Source organism: Panthera pardus, unplaced genomic scaffold (assembly GCF_024362965.1).
Source record: "Panthera pardus isolate Hobbes unplaced genomic scaffold, ASM2436296v1 HiC_scaffold_2, whole genome shotgun sequence".
Taxonomy (NCBI): Eukaryota; Metazoa; Chordata; class Mammalia; order Carnivora; family Felidae; genus Panthera; species Panthera pardus.
Genome location: NW_026526765.1, coordinates 132,312,216 through 132,318,394, shown reverse-complemented (window position 1 = coordinate 132,318,394; position 6,179 = coordinate 132,312,216).

Below are 6,179 nucleotides of genomic sequence, written 5' to 3'. Positions count from 1 at the left end.
ATAGAGGATGGGAATTAAGAGTTCCGTTTTGATCACAGTGTGAGAAGAGCTGGAGACACGAGGTGGAGGGGTCAAGGAGGCAGTGTGACATAGGAGTGTGAACTTCAGGGAGGAGTCAACACCGTAGATAAAACTTTGATTGTTGTTAACATAGAGATGGCAATTAGGGACCAGATCATATCAATTAAGGAAAGTATGCAGAGAGAAGAAAAGGACTCAAGACTGATGTCTGCTGTGTGCTGACATTTAGAAGTCAGATAACGAGAGAACCACAAGTTTAAAAAAAAAAAAAAAAAGCCTGCCGAAAGCAGTGAGTAAAAAGGAAAAGCAGGAGAATGTAAAGTAATGGCAGTTACAACCTAAAAAGATTTCAAAAAGCAGAGTGATGAGAGCTGTGTTGCATATGCTTGAAAAGTGTAGTAAGTTCAGAATGCAGACATGGATCTCAGCCATAGACATAGTCACAAGACTGGCAAGAAGGAGATCATTGATGATCTTGACAAGAACAGTGTGAGCAGAACAAGTTTACAATTTGGCTTTTTCCTTTCCAGTCCAGGAGTCCCTTTGTTGAGAAATGAACCAGATTCCACATGAGACAGAGGCTTCCTTATGAGATACATGGTGGTTCTGAAATACAAAAGAGAATGAATTATAAACACCTTTCTATCCTTCAAAGATGTTCATGGGGCAATGAATGTTTTAAAATAGATATGTGACTCCCAAAGTATGTTCTTTGAAAAGAGACTAAGAAAAGACAGAGTTAGGAATACCAGGCCAAAATTATGACTGCCTTTAATGTAATAATATATATCTAAATTATACCAAGAAATAAGGTTAATCGATATTGATGAATAAATAGTAAGTAAAATTATATATAATGAAAAAGAAAATAGACTCACTTATTTTCTTATTCCAAAGTTATTACTCTACCTGGATGTTTACCCAATTTCTGTGCCTTTCATTCTCAATAGAACAAGGACCTCTGTTCCTATAAGAAGCATGAACACCGCCCCCCCCCCCCCCCTTCTGTGCTCTGGGTTCTTTCCTTTTCAAGGACTGTGCTCCTTCAATTATCCTCTCTTCTACTGTATTATTAATGTCCCCCTTTCTCCTGGTTAATTCTCACCACTGTATAATGCTAATCTAATGTTCCTGGCATTTCCTATCTTTGAAGAAATTCTTCTAAACTCGTGAACCTCTCAATCTAATGAATTGGTCCACTCATTTCTCATTACCAATTTGCTCTTTGAACTCAGTAAAACCAGGTCTTATCCCCTATGTTCCACTGGAACTGCCTTTGTCAAAATCACCAAGAGACTTTATGTCCCCTTATTTTTTCTGCTCATTCTCAGCATGTTTAATGTCTCAGCAGTCTTTGACAAAGTTGGCCATCCTATCTGTTTATGTCTCCAGACATTGCCCAATATGCCCCCAGGGAAGAAGCGCCCCTGGCTGAGAATACCTGGTCCAGAACAATCGGCCCTCACCTCTTGCCTGGATGACTGTAGTTGCCAACAAAGCGGGGCTCCTTGCCTCTACTTTTGACACTCACATTCAAGTTCCCACATACTACTAAGATGAGGTGTTTTGTTTTGTTTGTTTTTTTTAATCATAAATCATTTCATGTCATTTCCCTGATTAAAACATTTTACTCAAATGAAACCAAATTCTTGGGGTGCCTGAGTGGCTCAGTCAGGTAAGCTGAAGACTCTTGATTTCAGCTCAGGTCATGATCTTGTGATTTGTGACATCAAGCCCCATGTTGGGCTCCACGCCAACAGTGCATGGACCCTCCTTCAGATTCTCTCTCTGCCTCTCTCTCTCTACCCCTCCCCAGCTCGTGTTTGCTGTCTGTCAAAATAAATAAATAGACATAAAAATTTTTTTAAACATCCATATTCCTTATGTGGTTATAGCCATTCATCACATACCTTATCTCATAAGGTTCACTGTGTTCCAACCACACTGTTCCTCAAACATGGCAGACTTGTCACACGTTAAGAGCCCTTGTACTTGTTCTTCCCTCTGGAAAACTTTTTCCTACCACTCAGAAAACAGCTTAAATGTTGCCTTCTAAAAAAGCAGATCACAGACTATTTATTTAAAATATCCTGCATCCTACCACTGCCAAGGGACAGAAAGTATCTTGGTGATTTTGACAAGGGCAGTTCTAGGGGAATATAAGGGATAAGGACCAGGTTTTATTGCATTCAATGCAGTTTCTTTGTTTTTGCTAACTAGGGTTATTTCGTTCATTTGTTTGTTTATGTGTTTATAGTCTACCTACCCCAGTAGACTGTCAGCTCCATAACAGCAAGGAGCTCTGTAGAATATTATCTTTCTTGTTCACTACAGAATCCTAAGTATATAACATTCATTGATTGACTAGACGGAAAATGCAAGCAATTCAATTTTATATTAATATGAGTTTGAATAACATTATGAGAGATAGTCATAGCTGGATGTGCCAGCAATCAACTTAAGATCTTTGGTGATGTTACAGTGAAATAATAAATCCTGGCCATAATTTTCTGCTAGATATCTCTAGTGGATGATCTTAAGGTTTCTCCTCTGGTTTTTAAATTTACCTGGTAGCTCTTCACGTCATTTGATTGTACCACATTGCCTCTATATATGAAATGACATCTTGACACTTGTCCTTTCTGTTGCAGAAAATTGTCAGAATCTTCCGTGGAGAAGGGTGTAAAAGCTGTCTGATACTTGACATTCTTTGCTTTCCTTATCACAAGGCTTTCAGAAAATACCAGTGGGGTCAGATAATCTTGTTTGGAGCCTTCTAAGAAATCCAGTGATCCTCTACTAATAGCTGTACCAGGATTAATTTACAATGTAGACAAAGCATTCACCCAAATACTAATATCTTTGATTGAGCATCCCTCTGATTTCTCAGTACAGTGAGCTTAAAGATACATTCATTGTAACAACCCTTCATCATACTTGTGGAGAGCCTACTGTGTGGCAGGCGGTGTTCTAGGGCTTGCCATACAGCACGGAACAATAGAAACAAGTTTCTGCTCTCACAGTACATACAACTGGGGACAAGTGCTAAGAATAAGAGAAGTGAAGCAGGAAATGGGTGCTTACTTACTTATTTACTGTAATCACAGTAAGTGATCTATCTTATGTCAGAAAGAAAGGGCGGACCTACTTGATTTGAGGTACATATTTAAACATAGACCTAAATTCAGTGAGGCAGCAGGAACGCATAGAGATTCATTTAAAACCCAGATAGAATGTGGCTACCTGGGAGAAGAAGAGTTCTCAGGCAGAAAGAATGGCAAGTACAAAGGATGTGGAATGACAATGGGTCAGGAGGCTGGAATGAGAGTGAATGGCAGAAATTAGGATCAGAGAAATAAGACATTGGGTTGTACTTTTTATTTTAAATTATTATAAGGTAAAAGTTTACATATGGTAAAATGGGCATGCAGATCCTAATTATACAAGCGAAATATAGAATATTTCCACCAACACAGAAAATCTTGTGACCCCCTTCCAATCCTTGCAATCTCTCCATAGGCTACCATTGTTCTGATTTCTAATCTCTGAAAACCAGAGATTAGTTTTATTGTTTTTGGAACTTCACTTGAATGGAATCACACAATATATACTCTTTTGTGTCTGGCTTCAGACACAGTCTGTGTTTGCTTTTGTGGTTGTTTTTTCAGATTGACTTATGTTGTTCTGTGTATCAGATACTCATTCTTTTTTATTTCTTGTGGTATTCTACTGTGGGAATGTATCACCAACAGTTTATCAAATCTCACTGGAATTTGGGTTATTTCTGGTTTCTGGGTATCATAAGTGGAGCTTCCATAAATATTTGTGTATAAGTGTTTGTAGACATAGGTTTTCATGTCTCTTGCATAAATACTTTGGATTGAGATTTTGTGGATGAAGAATAGATGTATGTTTAACTATGTAAATAGCTACAATATCAATTTTTCCAAAATGGGTTTTGCCATTTTACATACCTACTGCAATGTATAAAAATTCTAGTTCTGTATTGTTCTTATTGTCTTTTTAATTTTAACTATTTTAGTGCATGTTAGGTACTATTTTTATGTTGATTAAATTTGGATTTTCCTGACAACTAGTGACATTAAGCACTTTCTCATGTCCTTGTTGGATATTTGTTCATCTATTTCTTTCTTTTTTTCAATGTTTATTTATTTTTGAGACAGAGAGAGAAACAGAGAGAGAGAGAGAGAGAGAGAATGAGTGAGGGAGGAACAGAGAGAGAGGGAGACAAAGAATTTGAAGCAGGCTCCAGGCTCTGAGCTGTCAGCACAAAGACCAATGTGGGGCTTGAACCCATGAACCATGAGATCATGACCAGAGCTAAAGTCAGATGCTTAACTGATTCAGTCACCCAAGGAACCCCAATTGTTCATCTATTTCTATCAAGTGCTTGTTCAAGTCTTTCCTCCCACTTTAATTGGGTTGTCTTTTTTTCTTAATGTTTATTTATTTATTTTGACAGAGAGAGAGGCAGAGAGGGAGAGAGAAAATCCTAAGCAGACTCCACACTGTCAGTGCAGAGCCTGACGAGTGGCTCAATCTCATAAACCATGAGATTATGACCTGAGACAAAATTAAGGGTTGAGGCTTAACCAACTGAGCCACCCAGGCACCCCAACTGGGTCATCTTTTCATCACTCATTAGAAAGAGTCCTTTTTGGGCTGCTGGGTGGTTAGTAGGTTAAATGTCTGACTTCAGCTCAGGTCATGATCTCAGGGTTTGTTAGGTCAAGCCCTGTGTTGGGCTCTGTGTTGACAGCTCAGAGCCTGGAGCCTGCTTTGGATTCTGTGTCTCCCTCTTTCTCTGTCCCTCCCCTGCTCATACTCTGTCTCTGTCTCAAAAATAAAAACATTAAAAAAAAGAGTCCTTTTTGTATTCTGGCTATCCACTTGCTGGTATAGTGTCTCTTCTATAGTGGATCCTCTTGAGTGAGCATTACCATGCAACATGAAAATTGTCACACTTGGTGCTCCTTCCCATATAAACATTTTCATGTCACCATCCCATATCTCCTTGTTGTGGGCCCCTAAAACTTCTCAGAGCTTCTCTCTCTTCTGGAATTCTTGTGTCTTACCAAGGACTTCCACAAATAGTTACTTTTTGTTCATCTTGTCCAATTAACAGGATGATACAATATAGTGGACAAATGTGATGTTCTGCCAGTTTGTCTCTGTATTATGACAGAGGGAAAAACAGTTAACATAGCTTTGGGTTGAAAAGGTACATGTATGGCTCATGTAGGAGCTACCCTATATGCACTGTGTTCAGTCTATCTCTCCAAAGCTTTACCATAGTGTTAAAACTTATATGCTGGTAGAGTGTTTCTTAACTGATAACATTTTTGCTCTACATCTTTGATCACATGTCCTCGTAGTCCAGTGTTACAGAGAATCTCTCAGCTCTTCCTTTGGATTCTCTTATTGCTTTGGGATATGGTCCCTTTCCTTCCTTATTAGGCCCAGTATATCTGTGGCCTAGTTTTGCTGTTACTTAAGGCTATGTTATGGGCCTAAGTACCAGGAGAAAAGATGGTAGGGAAATCCTGGTGGGAGTTCACATCTTGTTAAGGAAAAGCCTCTGCACTGTCTTCAAAAAAAAAAAAAAATAAATAAATAAATAAAAAAAATGGAGGAATGTGTCATTAAGGAATCTGAGGACTCATGATTTTGAGCATCATCAACCCTATCCCATGTGTCATGGTCCAGTTTCCAACGAGGGCTCTGGCTTTGGCATAGAAAATATGTAATGTTTAATAAGAGTTTAACCTTCTTTAGAGCTCTGTTACGTTTAATATTAACTCCTACTCTTGGTCCTGAGCATTCCCTGCCTTCCTACTGCAGGAATTAAGAGCCTCTTTCAATGCTACCAAATAGGCCTCTGGCTTTCGCATTTAGCTTTTAATTGCAAATTATCTTTTCCTTATCTTTTCCTAGGGCATCAGTGGAGCTTTGCAACTGTCACTCTTATTAGCATAGATTTTCACATCTGCATATGGAAGACCTTTCAATGGAGTAATAGCTGCCAAAACATTATTTTGGGTTTGACAGGTTCAGATAATAAGAGTTTTTAATGGAATCTCCCAAAGTTTGAAGAGAAACCAGAAAACACATTATTTTTAGTGGTTTCGGCATAAGTA